This window comes from Rissa tridactyla, chromosome 2 (genome assembly GCF_028500815.1).
Source record: "Rissa tridactyla isolate bRisTri1 chromosome 2, bRisTri1.patW.cur.20221130, whole genome shotgun sequence".
In the NCBI taxonomy this organism is placed as follows: domain Eukaryota; kingdom Metazoa; phylum Chordata; class Aves; order Charadriiformes; family Laridae; genus Rissa; species Rissa tridactyla.
Window position 1 is genome coordinate 86882968 of NC_071467.1, and position 23061 is coordinate 86906028.

Here is a 23061-nt window from a genome sequence, read left to right on the forward strand (position 1 = left end):
TTCCCATCTTCTCAATGGTATCCAGTGAAATGACAAGAGGCAATGGGCAAAAATTAAAATACAGGATATTACATTTATACGTTGAGAAAAAACTTTTTTACTGCAAGGATGACTGAAGACTGTGACAGGCTGCAGAGACAGGTTGTGGAGTCTCCATACTTGGAAATAATCAAAACCCAGCTGGACACACTCCTGAGCAATCTGCTGCAGCTGACCCTCGTTGGGCAGGGGGTTGAACCAGGCAATCTCCAGAGGCCCCTTCCAACCTCAACCACTATGTGATTCTAAGTAATCAAAGACCTCAATATGTGAAGACATAAAGTTTAACTGTAGGTTAGGTGTAGCATTGATATTAAAGGGAATTTTAAACATTATTATTCATTTTATTTTTTCAGTCTCCCAGGGCAGTGGGGCAGGGGAACCTTGCATCTGTTTACAGTAAAACTCTTTCATTTACAATTAAATTATAAAGAACGGCACTAGAAGCAAGTTACTGTGAACAACCACTCTGGATTCATTTGTGAAGGTGTCTGCCAGACTGTGAAAGTTCGGTTACCAGAAATTAGTCTTCTGGAAACCAAGAATTTCTAGTAGCATCATATTTCCTCCTAATCAGAATGTATGCATAGCAGCTTCCAGCTAGTTTATTTCTCGCTCCTGAAGTGCTTGACAATATGCATTGGGGATGACTTCTATTAGAAGAGAAAAAGAAAAAAAAAAGAATTTAAAAATCTGTATCAAATCTGTGGGCACCTCTCTGTCAAAGTGGCATCCTATAAAAAAACACCTGATGAAGTAATAATTTATTGGTGCCAACATGTTGACTTTATAGATTTTTCCCGAATGTTTTTAAGTACCGAGCACATCATGCTTCATCTATGGTAATAGTTCTATTCCACTTAAAAGAAAATTTGGGTAGAGTTTTTTCATCTCACTGTTTTGTGTTAATAAGTAGCCTAAAATCTGTAACGTGTAACATTGCTCAGCCCTCACAGAAAACAACTCCTCTTGCTTTCAGAAATGGATAGAGGGTTTCTCAGTTCTATAAACCATTGTAGTTCTTTAGATATATAGCTCTCTAGTTTAGCCACACCAATTGAACTAATTATTACTCTCTATAGTATGGTATTTGAGATTACACTCACGAGTTCACACCTGCCAAAGTCATTGCTTTTCTGAAAATTCTCTGAAGCAACTTTAGACCAAACAGCTTTGGTGGGATTGCCTTGGCCAACAGCCAAACATATGTTCAGTTACCTCCCCTTCCTCCCTACCTCCAACGGATAGGGTGGAAAACAAGAAAGAACAGGAATGCAAAATCTTGTGGGTGGAGATAAAGACAGGGACATCCCTTATCGTTTAGTGACATGGGCAAAACAGATTTGACTTGGAGAAAATTCATTTATTGCCAATTAAAAGAGAGTTGCATGGTGAGAAACAACGGCAAATGTGAAAACATCTTCCTACCACTCACCCTTCTTTCTGCCCAGGCTCACCTTCACTCTTTTACTCCCAACTCCCTCCTGAGTGCCACAATGGGATGGGGAATGGGGGTCTGCGGTCAGCCCACGGCAGCTCCTCTCTGCCCCTCCTGCCTCCTCACACGTTTCCCCGCTCCAGGCCGGGCCCTTCCCAGGGGCTGCCGGGAAACCCCCGCCCCAGCGGGGTCTCTGCCGGGGCCGCGGGGGCATCTCCGCGGGGGCGCCCGGAGCCCCTCCTCCCCTCCTCCCGCTCTCCCCTCGGGGCTCGCAGGGCTGTTTCTCACCCGGTTTCCCTCAGCCCTGGCTGCCGGGCAGCGTTTTGCCCTTTCTGAGCCAGGCTTTCCCCGCGGCGCCCGCCCGTGGCTGAGGGGCTCAGCTGTGCCCTGCGCTGGGGCCGTTGGAGCCGGCTGGAACCGGCTGTGTCCGGCACGGGGCAGCCCCGGCCCGGCAACACAGGGGCCGCCCCGCAGCACCCGCCGCCGGCACCGGGGCACCCGCACCCGGTATAGGACTCTATCCTTTATTTATTTTACCTTGTGCTCACGGGGGTGGTCGTACGCATATGGACGCTTCTATTGCCCTACATAAGGGTTCTTCACCCAGCGTGCAAGAGCCAATCGACGCACCGAGTCGAGATACCTGTTTTTATTTCAGTTCTGCAGAATTGGGTGCTGGGCATTGAACAACAGCCAGCACACCACATGTTCCCAACCGTCCAATATTTAGAACAATAAAATACAGCTGATTGGTTAATAATGATTCAATCACCACTCGTAACTATACTTAACGCATCTAAGCCCATGTTTGAAGCATTTACGGAGGTTAACTGATTAGCATGCTTATTATTCACAGAGGTGTGTATTTTAGCATTATAATTACCCAAGGTTAGTTTGGGATACACTCTTGGCTCGACTTTGGTCCAGAAGTTATATTTTTTGCTATCTTATGTCTTAAATTGGCAACAGCAAAAGAACACGTGAGGCACGTCATTTTGTTTCACATCCTGTTCAAGGTTAGGTACATTCCTCGATGTCTCAACCATGTTCCAACCAAAACTTCTTGACAACCTTTTAACTTTGTTCTTTCAACATCAGTATAGCTATTAATATCTGTACTGCGCTACACTTCTTACAGTGGAGTTAAAAAACATGCTCCTGTTCTGTGAAACCTACAGGATTGCTCTAGATGAGGGGTGGGTACAGAAGGGAGGGGGGAAAGGATCCTTGGTGTTTATTTACATAGCTTCATTATGTGCACAGTTTGATTATACTTTTGCTTGGAGTTCTCTTCTTGTTGTTTTTGTTTTTCTTGTTGAGCGTAAAGGTGGTTGGTGAGCTTGGGACAAGTTTAAAGAAAAACAGTTTTAAACATAATCAGAATGATAGGGGACCATGAAAATCATTTAATTTGACCTTTGTATGTCACAGAAGTATTGCATTGCAGTAATAATTGCGTGATGTCTCATGGGGCAGTAATCTGTAACTGTGTGGCCTTTGGTACGTGATGAGGAGAAGCTGAATATCCCTGCAGCTGCTTCGTCTCTTCCTGCAAGTTGTCCCTAAAATGACTCCAGCATGAAATCCTCAAATCATTGTTGAAGTAGGCTGGACTTGAGTATACTAGGAGTTCAAGTAAAATTTATCTGTGCCCTGACTGGCACTATTCGGAGGAAGATTACCTTAGAGCAAATAAGATGGGTTTGCTCCTAAATAAAGGATCCTCATGGGCCCCTTTCCATAATGTGCCTGACCTACCACAGTTCATCAGCTCATCTTCACCTTCCTTAAGTTTTTGTAAACAGAGCTTAGACAGAGGGTCTTTTAAACACTAAAATATCTCACATATACTCACTCACACAGTGCCTCAGCTCTTACGTGCTGCTAAACTTTGGGCCTGTTTTTCAAAACAAACAGCTCCTTATTTCCCCCCTGCCCCCTTCCCCCAGGAAAAGCTAAACAGATAATCAGAAAGAATAGGGAATAATGATGGAAGCTCAAGGTATCTGAGGCCAAGAAAGAGATCAGCAATCCTCTAAAATAGGAGAGAAGCCTCAATTGTTCTATTATGATTCTGAAACTAATCATAACAGTTCAAACTTAATCCCATAGTTGGTAGGATGGGGGCCTTTGTTTAAATTGTGACATTTGATTTCTTAACAATTTCTCTGTCATTTTGAGTTAAAGAAAATTTCACCTTGCATAAAGTGTACTGAAATCTATCTGACATTTATTTACTCTTTATGTTAGAAAAAAAGAAATCCATCAGGAGACTGTAACAAAAGACAGTGTTGCAAGAGCTTTCTCTGAAATGAGTAAGATGAGGTAGCTTTTACAGGATTGTACCTTATTTGCTTTTTTTTTTCCTTTTTGGATCTCTTGTCAAGTAAAATAATGTAAGATTATTCTGAGAAGAGCTCTAATATTATTATTTTCTTTAATTTTAATTCAAGTGGGAAAACCTCTAACAACTTTAAATGACACCATCCCAGGCCTGAGCCTTGATCTTTAAATGAAGTGCTTATAAAAATTTAAAGCACTTTAGTAATTTTAAACCAGTGCATGCTGCCAATGCCCAGAACCCTGACCGCTTCCAAATTTCACTTCCAATAAATTTAAATTGCTTTGTGCAATGCAGAGTGATTTAAAATTATTGGAGTGCTTTAAATTCCGTGCTGAAGTGCCTATAAAATTTGAAGTCCTCCAATAATTTTAAATCACACTGCATTTTGTACTGCAATTTAAGCCTATTTGAAAACAAAAGTTGAAGCATCCTATGCCTTAATTTGTAATGATAAGCAACACTGGAAAATGGCAGTTAAGGATTTACATGAAACATGCAACTTCTCAGTGAATTAACTGAAATAAACATGTCGAATATAATGAGAAAGTATTCGAAGACAAAATGTTATGCTTCTTTTTAAATTAATAGTATAACAACATCATTGTTTTGAAAGAGAGCTACTACTGTAGCACAAATAAAGTGATATGTGGAGTGTGAGATTAGGAAAGTTTGTGAATATACAAATTATTCATCTTTGTCACAACTATAAATAATATAGATGACTGCTATTCAGTAAGCTGACAATATGCAAGGTACTGAGCATGAACACACCTACAAGATGTGTCAAGGCAACACATCCAGGCGCCACCTGGAATGTGTTACATATCAGTGAAGCCAAATCCTACTCTTAATACTGTCAGGGAGCTTTCTTCACTTCAGGATTTGCTTTAAAAAACACTTAATAATCCTACAAGATGATGTGTATCTTCTAACACAGTATCCGTACAGGACAGTCTCCTATCTTGTCGTATGTATCTTTAGCAGGTTTTAGTCATCTAAAGTGCCAGGAAATATATCTAACAGTAATAACAATGTTACAGTGACTCATTATTAATGTTTTGGCATATTATATCTATCTTGTATGGGCAACACTTTCCAAAAGCATACAGTGTTACCTTAGCTTTCTTCAAGGGAATTTCAAAGGGAGGTTTTTGTTTGTGGAGAGAATGAATGTTGGTTATTTGCATTAATATTCTTTCAGGTATAAAAATCTTGTGGCTTTGTTCTGAATTCGTTTGTTTGGGGGTTTTTTTGCAATAAGAAACAGGTAGCAAAATCCACTGCATGGAGAAAAAAATTATAGTAAATAGAATTAAAGTACATTTTTATGCAAAACTGGACGCAAAATGGCTGCAGTCATTTGAATCCACTGAGGATACTATTATTTTAAGACCCACAATGAGGTAGTTCAGTCTTTACATTCTAATCTACTCCCACGTAGTATGTTTCTTTATTTTGTTCACCAAGCAAAACAGTCTAAACTAATATGATAAGTGTCAGTTGTCAGCTTAACCTCAGAGAATTCATTAGGGGAATTAACTGTTTGTTTATAGGCATAACTTCACCTAAAGTTGACACTGAAAGTATAATAAAGACACATTATTAGCTACTTGGGACCACACCACAGGCCTGAGGAAAAATTCGCAATCCTTTTGCAACTGTAGAAGGAATTTTGCATGAACAAAATGGAAACATCAGCAGAAAATGGAAAACTAGCATAATTGTAGTGGAATAGCTATAATACGTTTATTAACCCAAGAAATTCTATGGGTACTTTTGAGAATTGCGCTTGAGCAAATGCAAGTGCCATGACATAAATCGAGATTAACGTACAAGTTATTTTTGGCTAGAGAGGGCTAAGAAAGCTCTCTTGCCCACACCCACACCCCCTACTTTTAGGCCAGGTGTTCCTGATAGCGAGATTTTGCTATCTTTGCTATGTCTTACATTTAAATGACAGTAAGCCTTGTTCCATCTCAATGTATTTGAACATTTTGAGATTATTTCAATTGTTGGCAACCACAGTAATTATTTGTACCTAGGCAAAGAGACTGAATTTCTGGGACAAGACAGAGCCAGACAGGTGACAAACTACATCTCTGGGCAGCGTAAGAGCCGTCTATGACCCTAGTTGCTTCTTTTTACTCCTTCATGCCTTCTCAGGTGTGCTGCATAAAGTCCTGAACTATATAGAACTGCTCCCAGGTAAGTAAGAACAGTAATTTTTTTTTGAAGGCTGTCACTGCTACGGAGAGAAATGTCAGCTAACTGCACCCTTTCTTTTGTTCCAGAGTAAATTTTCTACCACAAGAAAAATTCGGCTCCAAGTGGAAGGGCTACTGGCATTTGCTGTTCAACTGCCCAAGAACATTTTTGTTTAATGAATCAGAGAAGCAAATTCAGCATATAACCGCATTACCTAAGAGTGAATAAAGATAACTAAATACACCAAAACTTTTCTTTTTTTTTATCATTTGCTTAGAACAGAGTTCATATGTATTACTTCCTGCATGTAAATCAACTCCAGCAGGCACCTAAGCAACACACAGCTGCTTTTCCCACAGTGGGACAAGGGGAAATAATAGGAAGAGCAAAAGTGAAAAAAACCTCATGGTTCAAGATAAAGATAGTTTCGTAAGAAAAATGAAAGAAAGACAAAACAAAGCAAGTGATGCAAAGTCAGTCACTCACCACCTCCGACAAAAAGACTGGTGCCCAGCCTGTCTTTGAGCAACAGCTACCTATGCAACATTCCCCCCTCCTGCTCCCACCCCGAGTTTTTATTTCTGAGCATGACGTTATATGGCATGGGATATCCCTTTGCTCAACCTGGATCAGCTGTCCAGTTGCATCCCTTCCCAACCCCTTGCCCGCTCTCAGCCTTCTTGCTGGGAGGGGGCAGAGTGGGAAAAGAGAAAGCCTTGCTGCTGTGCAAGTGCTGTTCAGCATTAGCCAAAACACTGCTGTGCTATCAACAGTGTTTTAGTCACAAACGCAAAACACAGCACCATAAGGACTCCTAGTAAGAAAATTAACTCCATACAAGCCAGACCCAGTATAATGTTGTAAAAATCTTTTCCTACCTGTCATGGTCAGACCCTCTGCCACCTTGAGGTTTTGAGTCTGAGGCACAAAGTGAGGTTTACTACGATAAAGCACTTATTAAGTAGATAACAATTACACCCCCTTGCGAGTGGCAACTCTTCCGCTTCTTTTAAAAATTCCTTATAATGTACCTAGTAGGCATCACTCCATTCCCAGGGAAATATCCTTACCTGGCGTGCCAAGTAAGGGGAGATCCCCAAGGCACGGGCTAGCCCTTCCTCAGGAGCACTCAAGTTGGGCTCTCAGGGAGCAGTTTGTACACCTTTCCCCAGGGGTTTCTGCGGTCACTGCCCCAGCGGCATCATGTCGCTGTCACTGGGCAAGCTCGGGGCTTGCAGTTGCTGGGCAAGCTCGGGTCCAGCACAAGGAAAGGTCAGACCCCCAACCACAGCACTGCCACTCGCTCTGGGTCATCTCCCCACACTACCTTCTTGCATTTTGTTTGAGTCTTTTCTGTCTGATCTGAGTTATAACGGATGATGAATCAAACCGTGTTATTTGCCCCAAAATTAAGATTTTATATGGCTCATTTATATTTACTCCTAACCATTTCTTTCTGTACTTCATAAATAAAAGCAGCGCTCTGTAACTCACACTTTTAAAGTTTGCTTTGTGGTGTTGCTAAATTAGAAAACATACAAAAAGGGAACAAAATGCTAAGGACACGTGGCATAAAGAAGAATGCTGAAAAATGCTGCAGCATCTATCAGTCTTGTCTTCTTCACTGAAATGCTGTTTTTAGTTCTGTACATGAGAGCAGAAGAGCAGAGATGAATGAAGAAAATACCTGGAAACACGGAGACGCATTCAATGAAAGACTTAAGACATAGGGTATTTATGTAGAATCATAGAATCATAGAATGTGTTGGGTTGGAAGGGACCTCCAAAGGTGATTTAGTCCAACCCCCCTGCAGTAAGTAATGGGGACATCAACTCCATGTCATGAGAAAACGCAAATCCCCAGCGTATGGCCAAGAGCAGAGTTTTAAATGGGGTCTGCTCATCAAAATTATTTCAGCCCGATTCTCAGCTGGCATCAGATAGACATAGTGCTTAGAGATATGGTTTGGTGATGGTTTTTGTCAGAGTTAGGTTGATGGTTGGACTAGATGATCTGAAAGGTCCCTTCCAACCTAGGCGATTCTGCAATTCTATGATTCTATGATCTCAGCTGAGAATCTTTCCACTGGTGCAGCCATTGGATAGGTAAAATGTTTTGAAGCCTAGGAAGGGAGATATGATCATTCTCATTTCCTCAAAAGCATAGCTGTTGCTGGCTTTTTGTTTCAAAAGTCATGTTTCTGCTATTTGGTGATCTTCTCAGGATAAGGACCAGGGAATTTTCTAGGCTTTGGACATGTTGAAACAGACAATAAATTTGTTCATATGGGATTCTCGTTTACCAGCTTCCATGAGCAGGTCTGATGGAAGAAGGCTAAATGGCACTACTGTGTTTCCTCTGTGCATGTAGAGGGATGAAGAGCCTGGGGAATCAAATACTGCTGCAGCTGCCTGATCCCAACGCACATCCCTGTGCAGCTCTTGCCAGATTTCTGCCATTCTACACTGAAAGCTTCACACCAGATAGTGGATGTAACATTTAGAGAGAAGACATTTCTATGTGTTAATACGTGGTATTAAGAGGGTAGGTGGAGGAAAGGCATTTATGTCCTGGCATTCTCATAGTACAAAAGTGGGACTGCATTTAATCAACTTCAAAGTGTCTGATTTAAAGTAAACAAAAGAGTGACGTTTTCCTGCACTACACAACATGTTTTCCTGAACCACACAAGGAATCTGAAAAACTCATTGCACATTACGTCAGACAAGTTGACATGCTGGAGGTCTTTAAAAAAATGTTATGGCACAGCATGAACAATGAGTAAATCCCACAGGTTTTGGACAGGACAGAGCCATCCTTTCTCTGGTCATACGCCCACTGAGAGAGGCCAGAGGATAGAGAGGCTGATATAAATAATAATTTGGGGGAAGACTGTGATGAGGTCTTGCATTTTCCTATGAGTCACCTGCTATCTGATACTGTTGGGGAAAAGTCTTAGATTACATATGCCACTCATGGTCCTACTCTACGGTCATCACCAGTCTTTTATCTTTGGTGTCATTTTTAGGAATTTAATTTACTATTACAAGCAGATGTACAGCATCTGAAACTACTCAGTATTTAGTGGTCACACTAAGCATATTTCATTCTCTCGTTCTCTTTTTCTTCTATATACTGAAGATGCAGAGAGATAACTGATACAAAGACCATCTTTTCCCATTTCTTGCAACATTCCACCTTAACCCTTCTCCCCAGCTGTATATTCAATCATCATTCCCCTCTCTAGGAGTACTAACATAATTGAATTTTGTTTTTTCTAAGTTAGTTTGCCTATAGAGTAATTCTAATCCTTGTCCAGCTTTCTTTGATGTTGACTCTTGTGTTTGTCATTTCCCTATTTTGTTTCATGAGCAACTTTAAATGTTAAAGCTGTATGGAGCAGAAGTAAAAAGCAGTCTGGAATCTCAGCTCTCAGAGTTGAACAAATTTCCTAAAATTCTTGGAAATACTTTTTTTTCTGTTTCTCAGGCACATTTTTATTTATCGTCATGCTACACCCTTGATGTAAATTGTCCAAGGTTTAATCAGCAGGTGTCACGTGGAATTCCATGAAAAGGCATTTGAAAAAAAAAAAATTAAAAAAAAAATCTAATAAGTTATGTCTTGAGCACATAATGGTGAACAGAATGTTAACATCTGCTATAGAGTTTTCCAGGAACTCCAATTTTGCAATAAACACGGGATCCTGTGTTAAATCAGCCCTTGATTATTATTTCACATATTTTGACTGCTAGTGTAGACTTCATTATTGTGTAAGCACAAAAAGTGTTATGGAAAATTCTTGCTTTTAGGATCCTGTTTTTTCTAGAAATTTCATAGCAGCGTAGTGCAGACATATTCAGCACTCTAACTAGTAGTCATTGGATCTGTCAGTTATTCCTGGCTGCATCTTCAAGATGATTAACTTTTTAAACGGACTTAATTTTCAAAAATTGAGCTTAGAGAACAACCTCCAGCACAGAGATGTGGAAGAGGTATTTCTAAGGGCTGCTTGTTCAATAACTAGGATTTATTAAAAGTAAAGATAGGAATTAGCCTGGTTGGGGTTTTTTGCTCGGTTTTCTTGCTCTATTTTGTTTTTCTTTAAGGCTCTGCTCAGTACATTAACTGTCTTGCCATGCTTTCTGGTTAACATGATGCAGCACAAGGTGATGAACTAACAAGAGAAATAGACTTTAAAGGTGGTCAAAGTTTATTTCGTAACAAATTCTAGCCGCTTAGAATTATTCTTAAACATGACATTTTGGTGGAATTATTCTTAAACCTGACATTTTGGTGAACTACACTCACAACAGATTATATCTTCTGTTATCCAGAAATATCTCAGTGGCTTGAGTCCTGGCAGCTATCTTCCTGCTTGACTAAACAATATTTTTATAGTTCACACAGGTCATACTGGTCTAAAACAGTCATTTAGACTTTCTTTCCATCACTGAATAAGGATGTACGTTCTCGCATCACTTTCTTCATCAGTCTAAAGCTGCAGGTGAACTTTTGTATAGCCTTAAAGTTGCAGATAACTCTAATTATAGTTTGGGTTGGTTTTTTTTTTTTCATTTTGTACAATGGGTGAGCGTTTTATATTTAAATGGCATAAGTATGATTCATATGCTAGCACCAAATAGCACCACTTGTTGCTAAGTGAAAATCTACACTGGCAAGAGCAAAACCAAGAAGTATCATGCTGTTGATGCTTGGCCAACAGGAAGCAATACTCCTGAACAAATTTAGACAGAAAGAATAGTTGAAAAGAGATTAAATGGAAAAGTAAATTATGAGAAAGTAACTTCTTATTGTTTCTTCGGTGAGGGGGAGGTACTGGTGGGGTTTTTTGTTAAACAAGCGTTGTGATTTTAGCAGACAAAATACATGTATCTCTCTCCTATCTGGTCAAAAACACTCGGTACAGTACTACAATTTGTAAAGGGATTGTGAAAAGGGTAACCCATTAAGTAAAAGGAGAACGGCATCGACATTAACCTCATTGTCAGGCTAGGTGGATAATGGGATTTTTCATAGTTAAGTAGTAAACAATATTTTCAGAGGTGATGTGACACAAATAGTAAATTATGAGTATTATTAATAGGGAGAATGCTGAAATAATGTTTCAAAACATCTGCTTTCAGAAAATTAGAAAAAACAGAATAGGTTTTAAAGCTAATAGCAGAAGATGCAATGTTATACATCAATCTAATCACAGAAACCTTCATTAAGCTAGAAGTTCATCAGTGGAAATGTCCAAGGAACAGAGACTTATATGTATTAGTTCATTGCAGAATCATGTGAATTGCCAATATATTGTAGCTGATAATAAGGCTATCTTTTCTCAATAGAGAGAAATACTAGTACAGTTGAACAAGGGTTTAGTAAAACATCGTCTGAAATTCTGTGCATAATTCTGACCGCTTACTTTCAAAGAATTAGAAGTCAAACCAAAACAAGTGCAGAATGAATCAGGAATTTGGAGAGCTTATAGGGACAAAGACTAGAAGAACTTTATTCCTCTTAAGCTTTTAATTTGCTAGGATAGAGGATGGGATTGCTCTTTATACCCATATTCAGGGGAAAAATACCATGGGAGTTGAAAATCTACTTTAGTTAAATGTGATATTAGCACCAGAATATCCATACCCCAAAATAATCTTCTTTCTGTCTGAAGATTAATTCTTTCTCCAGTGATCTATGGCAGCACCTAAATATTTCTTTGTGCTAGGACAACTCAAAGCCTATTAGTATCAGTAGTTAAACTATATAGTTTTGCTTATTGTCTTTTATTCGTAAGCAATACATTCAAAAACTATGTGTAATTAACACGGGTATGAGCTGAAAGTCCAAAAATTAAAGAATGCCATATAAAACACATGTAAGAAAATATTGAATTGAAAATATTTTTCTTTCTTACTAATTATTTTTACATTAACAAGGCAGTGCAAAAGCTCTAAGACAGTTTCCTTTCACTGTAAAGTACCATTTTTAACGCTCAAACCATTGTTTGAGTTTCTGAGTATAGATGTAATTTTATATAAAAATAAATCCACAAGGGAGTTTCAATAAAATAAAAATATTCTGCTTTGACTGCATTGGAAGAATTGTTATCAGCTGTCATTCTTAAAATTTATGTTCAGTGTAAATTACCAAATGAGCATTTTTGTGTCTTTTTTTGCTTTTAGAACCAGACTTCTGCTTCTTTCTACCCACTTGTTGCATTCTTATGTCTTGAAAAGATACTGAGAAAACGAGAAAGAAGTAAGAGAACATATGCAAATTCAGGAGGGAGTTATGGATGGCAATCAGGAGAAAAACAGAAAATGACAGGATTAGGCAAGAAAATAGGACTGAAATGGAAAGAACAAAACTAAGGTGGTCAGTGAAGCTCTCTGAACTTAACTTCCGAATTTCAAATCAGACTAACCTGATCTTTTGCTGTCTTACAATCTAGTATTCTGTTTCTACCATAAAGCGGACATTTCGATATGTGACAACATAGATACTGAGACATTTATTGATGATTTCAATATGTATATTTGTGTATATGGGATCTGCCATTTTAACTTTGGCTTATATCTGTTGAATACTTTGGTCAGTGTTCTACAAAACTGAATAGAACAGAATGGCAAAATTCTGCATTTCACTGACATACAGTTACGATCTTCTTTGTCTCAATTTGGAAGTTTTAGGATTTTGGTATAATCGATAAGGCTATGAGAAATTCACTGGTTTTGATTACAGTGAAATTTAGTTAAACTTATTTCAAGAAGCTCTGCTACATATAAGGGTAAGTTTCGAAACTAAAGCATCCTAACCTACTAAATATTATTTTATTACATAGCCCATAGAAGTTTCCTATAGGCCTGTTATACTGGACTCCTCTGATCACGCGTGTGTCTAACGCAGCAGGGGAAACTATTGCTTGTTTCAGCCTTATGACAGCAGTGGCAGAAGATGAAATCTCAATCTGCGTCCTGCTGCTTGCTTAGAAAGCTAAATATGGATCATTGGAAATTGTGAAGAGAATGTGCTAGTAGGTGCTAAAGAAAGGTAAAATGACTCGCACTTGTGAGGTGTTGTGTTTCAGGTGGGTTGGTTTTGATAAGCTAGAATTGGTGGGAGATGTTCAAGTAGTTGGATGAGACTCCTAGAAGTTTATTACCAAGTTTCAAGATTACAAAGGTACTTCAGTATTTTATAAAAGTACCTTAGTATACTTTTGTCTATGAAGAAAGAGCTGGGGGAGGTACTTAATCTAAACCTGAGTGCAGGGAAGTCACTAAATACCTGTAGTTCCCTTCATTTCTAGTTATGAGACTGTCTGCATACTGTACCTTTGTGTGTAGATGGAATGGCTCAATACTCAAAAACCTCATGGTGTAGAAATGCTCACAGCATCTGTTCACCTCTGAGAGTCTTAACAGAGCTGTTCCCTGAATGAACTTCTTGAATGCCCTTGCGGATCACGTGAGCTATTCTGGAAAAGGGAGCTGGTTTAAACTTTGACCACATTATTTGGTCCTCCTTGAAATAATCTTGAGTACTTTCACTGCTTGTTTAGAACTTTGCTTCTACTTGTGTCTGGATGGAGTAACACCAGGCTCAAGTATGGATTGGGATACAAGCAGCTGGAGAGCAGCCCTGCAGAAAGGGATCTGGGGGTGCTGGTCGACTACAGGCTCACTATGAGTCAGCAGTGTGCCCTGGCAGCCAAGAAGGCAAACTGCATCCTGGGGTGCCTCACACACAGTATAACCAGCCAGTCAAAAGACGTCATTATACTCCTGCATTCCATGTTGGTGTGGCCTCACCTTGAATACTCTTTGCAGTTCTGAGCCCCACAAGTTAAGAGGGATGTGAATGTCCTTGAATGCCTCCACAAGAGGACAACAAAGCTGGTGAAAGGGCTGGAAACCATGTCCTCTGAGGAGCATCTAAGGACTTTGGGCTTGTCTATTTTGGAGTAAAGGATGCCATGAGGCGACGTCACTGCTCTCTACAGCTTCCTGAGGAGGGGAAGTGGAGAGGGAGGTGCTGATCTCCTATCTTTGGTATCCACCGATAGGATGTGTGGGAATGGTTCAAAGCTGCGCCAGGGGAGGTTTAGACTGGACATTAGGAGGCATTTTTCATTGCCAGAGTGGTCAAACACTGGAACAGGCTTCCTAGAAAGGTGGTTGATGCCCCAAGCCTGTCAGTGTTCAAAAGACATTTGGATAATGCCCTTAACAACATGCTTTAACTTGGTAAGCCCTGAACTGGTCAGGCAGTTGGACTAGATGATCATTGCAGGTGCCTTGCAACTGAAATTATTCTATTCTATTCTATTCTATTCCACTCCACTCCATTCCATTCCATTCCACTCCATTCCATTCCACTCCATTCCATTCCACTCAAGGACAGATGGTCTCTTTGCATGAGAGAAAATGAGAAAGACAAGTTGAAAAGAAACTAAATTTCTTTGATGAAATACTAATAATAAAATAATAAGAGATAGATAATAAGAAAATAATGAAATATATACAATATATACAAAACCATATCGAGCTCCTAGGATGATGATCATGTCACCGGCAGGCACTGGAGAATTCCCAGACTGTACTAAGCAACAGACAGGAGCTGAACTCAGGAACTAGATTCAGGAACACATGGATCAGGATCAAAGGCAGACAAACAGACAGAGTCCTCCTCAGACACTGGTCATTGAAGAAAAAGGCTGACCTCTTTGATCCATCAGCTTTTATACTGAGCATGATGTAGATGGGATGAAATACCCTGTTGGTCAGTTTTGGGTCACCTGTCCTGTCCGCTCCTCCATGCAGGTGTGACCCCTCTACGCTCTTCCTCTTCCGACCCTCCAATGGGGCACACTACAAAGTTGTCTGACCTTGGTTGTTATAGCAGTATGTATAAGCAGAGCCTCTCTGCATTCCTTGGTATTCACTATAAACATCAGACCTTATCTGCTAGAAGTGGACATTGTCTGAAGAATATGCTGTTAATTTCAGAGAGTTAGAGGAGGCTTAACTGAAAAGTAAAAGTACTGAAAAGAAAACTGGTTCTGTTTTACCTCAAACCAGGACATCTTATCTTTCTTCCCTCCCCTCCCCTCCCTTCCCCTCCCCTCCCCTCCCCTCCCCTCCCCTCCCCTCCCCTCCCCTCCCCTCTCCTCTCCTCTCATTTCCATTCCATTCCATTCTTATTTTTCTTACCCCATCTTGGTTGGGGGGCAGAAAACCACTTGTCAACAATTTTCTCCTCCATTCTGGTATAAGATACGGATAGAACAGAACAGGAAAATTCACAGAATCAGATGCTGGTTTCCCCTGTGCCAGACATTGCCAAATGCTGCTTTTCAGCACTGGTTAGCATAGTCCCACACATCTGAGGCAGATGCCCGATACAATGGCTCTACTCTGTTGTGTTGGAATGGACTGGAAGAGAAGTTTCCTTATGGCCAGCTGTCCACGGAAAACTTGAAGACTTGAAAGTTATCATCTGAGAGAGAGAGAACAGCATTGGGTTATGATAGTCTTGTCTCTGTTACTGGTTAAAATAAAAAATAAACATCTGGTTGTCTTAACCAAAACTTGACAAGACAGGTAAAGGGGGCTCATACACTGAGATATACAGCTGAAAGGCCACCTAAGAAAATCAGTCTTACTACCTTTCTGCTATTAGTTTTAGTGCTTTGTACCTCAGTTTTGATACCCAGCTGTGAGGTTTAGCAAGTGCTGATGTCCCAAATGTGAAAATTTATCTGATGGGTTAAAGATATGTCATTATTGATCTCAAATCTAAATCTCATTTTTATAACTTTACAGACATAAGCTATGTTAAGTAGGGGCTGGCCATTTTTTCATTTACCATAAGCTACCTTTTGTGCATGTACAGAAAATAGGGGAAGGAGAATTCAAACACTGTTTTAACTGGCCGTTAGGTAACATTCTTACATACTGGTGGAACTATATTCCTTGTGATTGTCTGTTTTGCTTGAAATTTCAGTCTTGAGCATTACATCAAGAAATATATATTTGTATTTTACTTGCGTATTGTCTCTTGAAGAATTTGGCAGGAAAACTTAATGCCCTCCGGTCATTTCATACCATTATCTCTCAGTATTGATTTATGCATCCATTAGTAATTAAAAAATATTTTGGATGGAAAAAAGTCATTTAGAGGATAAGCTTTGCATTGCTAGAAGTATTTTTTCCAGTCTGCAGATTATTTCAAGATAAATAATCCCTTCACAATGCAATGAAAAGACTGATTTCTCAGTGAGAGCAACACAGTACAAAATAACAACAAAAATGTCATTAAACACTAGGGGGAAGAGGGGCTTTGAAACTTTTTGACAAATACTTTTTTTTCCCCAATTCTCAATGAGTTATTGCAAAGTGGCCCCTCAAAAAACCCCTAAAAAATTACTTGCTGTCATCACCACTGTTTTCCACATATTATTAAAATAAATTGCATTTTATACATGAAAAATAAAGATGTGAGATTGTAATTCAATGACATAATTCTATGTCAAAGTTCCAGTGACATTAAGAAACAATTCTGTCTTCCCTGTTCTTTACTCGTCTATCAGAGCACTTTCATTGAAATTAGAGTCTTAAAGTCTTACTAGGTACCATTTGGTGTATTTTGCAGTACATTCTACTGTTCTGTATTTATTACTGCACCAAAAATAACTGGAAAAGGCTTGTTGTCTTGCTTCTTTTCAGCATGACTATTCATGTAAATACTGCATAGTATGCAATGGTCTTTAAATAGTGCAGGTAACGTAACTGATTGAACTTGATCCTAAAGGCAGTAAAGTTCATCTGCTCATCACAGTGTGGCTTCTTGTTGCGAAGCTCAATGTGACCCGGCAATGTGTGCTTGCAGCCCAGAAGGCCAACCATATCCTGGGCTGTATGAAAAGAAGAGTGGCCAGCAGGGCAAGGGAGGTGATTCTCCCCCTCTACTCCACTCTGGTGAGCCTGGACTGCTGTGTCCAGCTTTGGAGTCCTCAGCACAAGAAACACATGGACCTGTTGGAGCAGGTCCAGAAGAGGGCCACAAGATGATCAGAGGGCTGGAGCACCTCTCCTGCGAGGACAGGCTGAGAGAGCTGGAATTATTCATCCTGGAGAAGAGAAGGCTCTGGGGAGACCTTATAGCATCTCTCCAGTATCTGAAGAGGACCTACAAGAAAGCTGGAGAGGGACTTTTACAAGGGCATGTAGCGATAAACGAGGAGCAAGGGCTTCAAACTGGTAGATTTAGATTAGATATCAGGAAGAAATTTTTCACTATGAGGGTGGTGAGGCACTGGAACAGGTTGCCCAGAGAAGCTGTGGATCCCCCATCCCTGGAAGTGTTCCAGGCCACGCTGGATGGGGCTTTGAGCAACCTGGTCTAGTGGGAGGTGTCCCTGCCCATGGCAGGGGGTTAGAACTAGATGATCTTTAAGGTCTTTTCCAACCTAAACCATTCCATTTTATTATTTTCTCTATTTCCCCCTCCCCGCCTTTCGTATCAGTACAAAGTGACCCTAAACTAGCAGAACACCAAACTTCACAGTATTATTTGAGATAGTGCTGTGATATTAGCTCTTACGTCACTCAGCTTGTTGGCAGGCAGTGTCAGTTGTGACCAGAAGGTGATGGAGATGAAGGAAAGAGAGGTGGGAACAAACTCTCCTGTGGCATGGTGGCAGTCAACTTCTGTAATGCTCCCCTGAGGTGTTCAACACCTGGCAAAGCTGGAAGTACCCTCAGTCTATTATAAATTACACCAGGTGGCTAAACCAGCATGTGTCCCATTTATGATTATCTAGGGGCTGGGGATTAAAGCTCTCTGCGTCTGTTTTTACTGCTTCATAGCTGGGGGCCGAGGCAAAAAATTCTCTCCTTTTTAAGTTTGCATTATTGCTGTTGGAATTAATATGCATACACACACCTGATTAAAAAATAAGAATCTCCTAGAAGAAAATAATTTTCTATGTTTTGATTTAAAACAGGAAAATATATATTTGAAGAAATAACGAAGCAAAAAGTACAGCAAAAATCCGTATGTTGCATCAGTTTGGGATCAAACTGCATCCATGTTGCAGTAGCATATTTGAAGTAACCCTGTGCCGAATTTATTTTACGGAATTAAGCCAAAGGCTTTTAATATAAACACAGTATAGAAAAATGTCACCCACTCAGTTGTATCAAAATAGTAATCAAACTGACTGCCATTGTAATGCAGCACCAGTCATGCTGTTGCACAGTAACACTAGACAGGAGAAGATGATTGAGAGCTGGTGATGTATGTGAAACACCGGAATAGCTGTTGGCAAAAGCTGTCTGTACCACATTTCAGGGAAAGAAATAGTGGGCAAGTTAAAGTTAGGCCATCGAACAGCCTATGAAATAATACAGAAGGTTTCTCAGTGTCTCCATCAGGAAAAGTAAAAGTATTAAAGCATTTCAGCATAAATTTTACTTTATAGATGGTACTAAGTTATTAGAGGGCATGAAGACTGTAGTCAATACAATATATGTATTTTTAGAAGCAAAACTAAAAACCAGGAGAAAAAAGGAAATAAGAAATCTGGGAGTATGCTGCAGAACTTCCTCTCTATTTGGGCTGATCTGATAACAAGCTAATGCTAAACAGAGCTAGGATTTTCTACAGCAGACCTATGTTAACCTTTATTGGGAGCATGAAAACATGAATGCCCTTAAGAAAACTATTAAGCTAAACATGTGAGGGGAGTTAAAGCTGTTCTATATGGCTAACCAATTGTCCTTTCACAGCCATCATTTTCTGGCCATTATTAGAACTTGGTGAATGCCTTGAAATAGATCCTGCATAAAGTTTTAGCAGGAACCTGTCTTCTATCCAAAAATACTTATTTGACAGAAAAAGACTCAAAAGCCAAGTCCGAGTTCACGAAAGGACTCAAATATGGGTCCCTTAATGTTGCAACACCAGGAAGCAGCCACAGGTATATTATTAAGCTCCTGAGAAAGACTGAGTTGATACTGGTATAAATGAAAGAGACCACAGCTTTGCCTAGCAGACGCTGAACAGCCCAAGAGAGGAGGCAAACAGTGACACTAGCTGAGAGGATCTAGTGCAAGATATCTATTTATATCCTGTAGGATTGTCTCTGATATCTCACAGAATCCTAGCCCTAGGAAGAACTCAGAACAGACCTTGTTCACCTTTCATTATAGAAACTGTGGAGAACTAATGTAACTGTCAACAGGAAAAATACCAGCAGACCTCATGAAACCTAGACGAAGGTCCCCCGGCAGAGCTGTGGGAGGGGAAGACTCAAAACAGGCACTGGGAAAGAGAAGGCAGTAGAGCAGTAGAGTATTCCAGACATCTTTGCAGTGAAGTAACTCCCCACCCGCTGACGACATCTAAGCCAGGCATTAATCTTTTCTCCTAATGCAGAGTAATGCGTGTGATGAGAAGCATGTTCTGCTGATACACGTCTTCCCAGGTTTTAACGCAATACCTTGTAAAGGAAAAACGCTTCATAATAAGTGCATGGAGGGTCTTAATTATCTTACATACCTGGATGAACAATTAAATCCAGACTTGAATTTAGTTCTTGCAAATTCCTTAGTCTTTCACAAATCAAAGACAAGGTGCTGATCCAAACTCCAGTGGTGCTGCCGGGCACAATTCCATTTCCTTACTAATGTATTTTTGGCACGAGGAGGATGTTCTTTCCTTGTCACAGTACTAGAAAAATAAATAGAAGTCATGTTTCTGTTCGCAGTGTGGGTACGTTTCCTGATTAGCTGAAGCTAATCCTTAACTTTAAAATTTAACATTTTTTAGAAAGTGAAAATTTAAGAATGTCAAATAGACAATAAAGGGTATTTTACAGATGTCTTTTGAAGTGATATTTGTAATCAGAGTCACCTTATAAAATTCTATAAATTTAGGAACTACCTACATAGTCATTGCATGTTTCTGAACAGCACTTTTGGGTACTTTTTTTTATAAAAAGGATAGTTTTAAATTGCTGAGCATAGCAAACAGTGGAATATGTGCTTGATTTCCACAAGTAGGTAGTTAAAAGGTTAACCATGATTTCTGTGGAGGGTTGACCTTGGCTAGCTGCCAGATGCCCATCCAGCTGCTCTCTCACTCCCTCCTCAACTAGAGAGGGCAGAAAATAAGGTGAATAAGCTTATGCATCCACGTAATGACAGGGAGATCCCTTATCGGTTACTGACATGGGCAAAACAGATTTGACTTGGAGAAAATTCATTTATTGCCAATTAAAAGAGAGTTGCATGGTGAGAAACAAAGGCAAATGTGAAAACATCTTCCTACCGCTCACCCTTCTTTCTGCCCAGGCTCACCTTCACTCTTTTACTCCCAACTCCCTCCTGAGTGCCACAATGGGATGGGGAATGGGGGTCTGCGGTCAGCCCACGGCAGCTCCTCTCTGCCGCTCCTGCCTCCTCGCACTTTTCTCTGCTCCATGGGACACAGTCCTTCAGGATAAATCTGCTCCAGGCCGGGCCCTTCCCAGGGGCTGCAGGGAAACCCCCGCCCCAGCGGGGTCTCTGCCGGGGCCGCGGGGGCATCTCCGCGGGGGCGCCCGGAGCCCCTCCTCCCCTCCTCCCGCTCTCCCCTCGGGGCTCGCAGGGCTGTTTCTCACCCGGTTTCCCTCAGCCCTGGCTGCCGGGCAGCGTTTTGCCCTTTCTGAGCCAGGCTTTCCCCGCGGCGCCCGCCCGTGGCTGAGGGGCTCAGCTGTGCCCTGCGCTGGGGCCGTTGGAGCCGGCTGGAACCGGCTGTGTCCGGCACGGGGCAGCCCCGGCCCGGCAACACAGGGGCCGCCCCGCAGCACCCGCCGCCGGCACCGGGGCACCCGCACCCGGTACAGTTTCTTGAATGTGATTTTTAATTAAGTGTGTATTCGCATTGCCCTTCTCAGCTTTCCCTTCTCTTTGTAATTCTGTGCTCGCGATACCTACCGCAGGAAAAAAGCAGAGTAAATGCGAACTCTGGGCCTTCTAATTTCTGCGTGTTCTGAACTGTGGCATTACAAAAAATTCCAATGACGTCTTTCTCATAACGTTCATAAAGCTCAAAGTCAGCTGGCGCAATTCACTGATGCTGAGATTTCAGTGGCAGTTTTCTAATCGTAATGAGTCACCTGGCTTTATTTATTATGAATAACACCGTTGTATAAACAAGATTAATGCATTTTCCTAAGATGCTTCTGATAAATCCTGTGTTCTATATTTCCCAAGAGAAAAAAAAAAAAAAAAAGAAATGATTGGAATAACAGGGCTTGTCTTCTTCAGTGTATTTTTTTTTAAAAGCACTGTACTTTAGCATCTCTTATTACAAGAAGCAGGAATTTATAATGAAGTCTCATTGCTTAATAGCTATCAAAGAGGAAGTCTGCCTTAAAGCTAGCAGATTGTGAAGGCATAGAACTTTCCACTTCTTGCACTGCTGTGCAACTATTATAAGGGAAGGGTGCTGGATTTTGATGAAAAGGTGAAGAAAATAATGCCTGTAGTGTGTTTGAATAGGAATATTGTCATCTGTCACCTCTATAAAGCTGTTGCAAACAAATGTTTTGGGTTGTTAATGATTTGACAGTGCTGAATAATAAAACAGATTGATGCACCTCCATTGCAAGTAACTCAGAATTGAAGGTTGTGATGTTTGTTATCTGAGTGTTAATTGGTCATTGATTTTCTTTTTTAAATAATAAACTTGGGTTTAACAGATGACTGATATCATGATAATATAAGCATTCTCAGTATACCCATTCCTCTTTCAGGTATCTGTGTTAATAATTTAGGATCTAAGGCTGCATCACCTCTTCAGTCAGATAATCTGTATTCACTTGAGCAGCTCCCGTGCAATCAGTTGTTACTGACCTTTTTCTGCCACCGTCTGGCTTACATGACAGCAGTTCAAATTTTTTGGGTGTGATTCTCTAGTTTAATTTCCATGTTAGACCCTGAAACTAAGTACAGTTTTCATGGCTTGATATTTTTCATGTGGAAGTACTGCCCCAGTTTAGTGTTCAGGTTTTCTAGAGCTCACTGGAATTATGCTGACTTTTGGTAAAGAAACTGTTAATTTTGTAATTCTAAATAACAGCCTTTGAAACAAAAATGAGTCAGGAGGCTTAATAAAGGGAAAAGAAACTTTGATTAAATATATTTTTGTGGCAAAGTTATTAATACATTTTGATGATCAACATATTAATAATACACCAAGAGAATATTAATGTCATGATTTTTTAACATAATTATGATTAAAAAAGCCACGATAATGCCGAATATGTTGCTGCAAAATAATTAGGCAGAAAATTAATAATCTGGGAACTCAGGAGATGTAACAATTAGCACAAAAACCACAGAAATCACTGTGTTGGAAAAAAGCAGTGTCACCCTTCTGGCATCTCTGTCCTCTTCCCACACTCCATCTCTATTTTACAAAAGCTATACAATGGAAAAATTATTTCCAGGGGTTTTGCATTTTGTATCAACGTAACTGACCAAACTTTATTTACTGTCCTTGTGGATCAGGTGAGAAATTAGCCTTCATCATCACCATAGATCTTTTTAGAAAAGATAAAATCATGGCAAGCATCAAACTGGTGGTTTCTCAGGAACCTCTCAGGTTCCAGCAATCATCAGTTTACAGACTTTCTAAGCTATATGTTGGCTCAGAACCAAGGATTCTATTCTTGAAAAGTTGTCTGATATCCTTTGTAACACATTTTTAGCATCCAGTCCCACTGCATCTTTTGGCAAATAGTTCCACAAATCCTGTACGTGTGCAAAGAAAAGAAAAATAAAGAAACAAACAGTTTTAGCTTATTTCAGATTTCTTGATGTTTGACTTCTATTGCTGTCATCTTGGGTTTGGGTTTTTTTATTGACAATGCAAGATTTAAATTATTATTTCCTATTTATGTTCTCTGTGTCACCCCTAATTTCATGGATGTTAATGAAATCTTTAGTGATCTCTACATCTGTCTTTACCAATCTC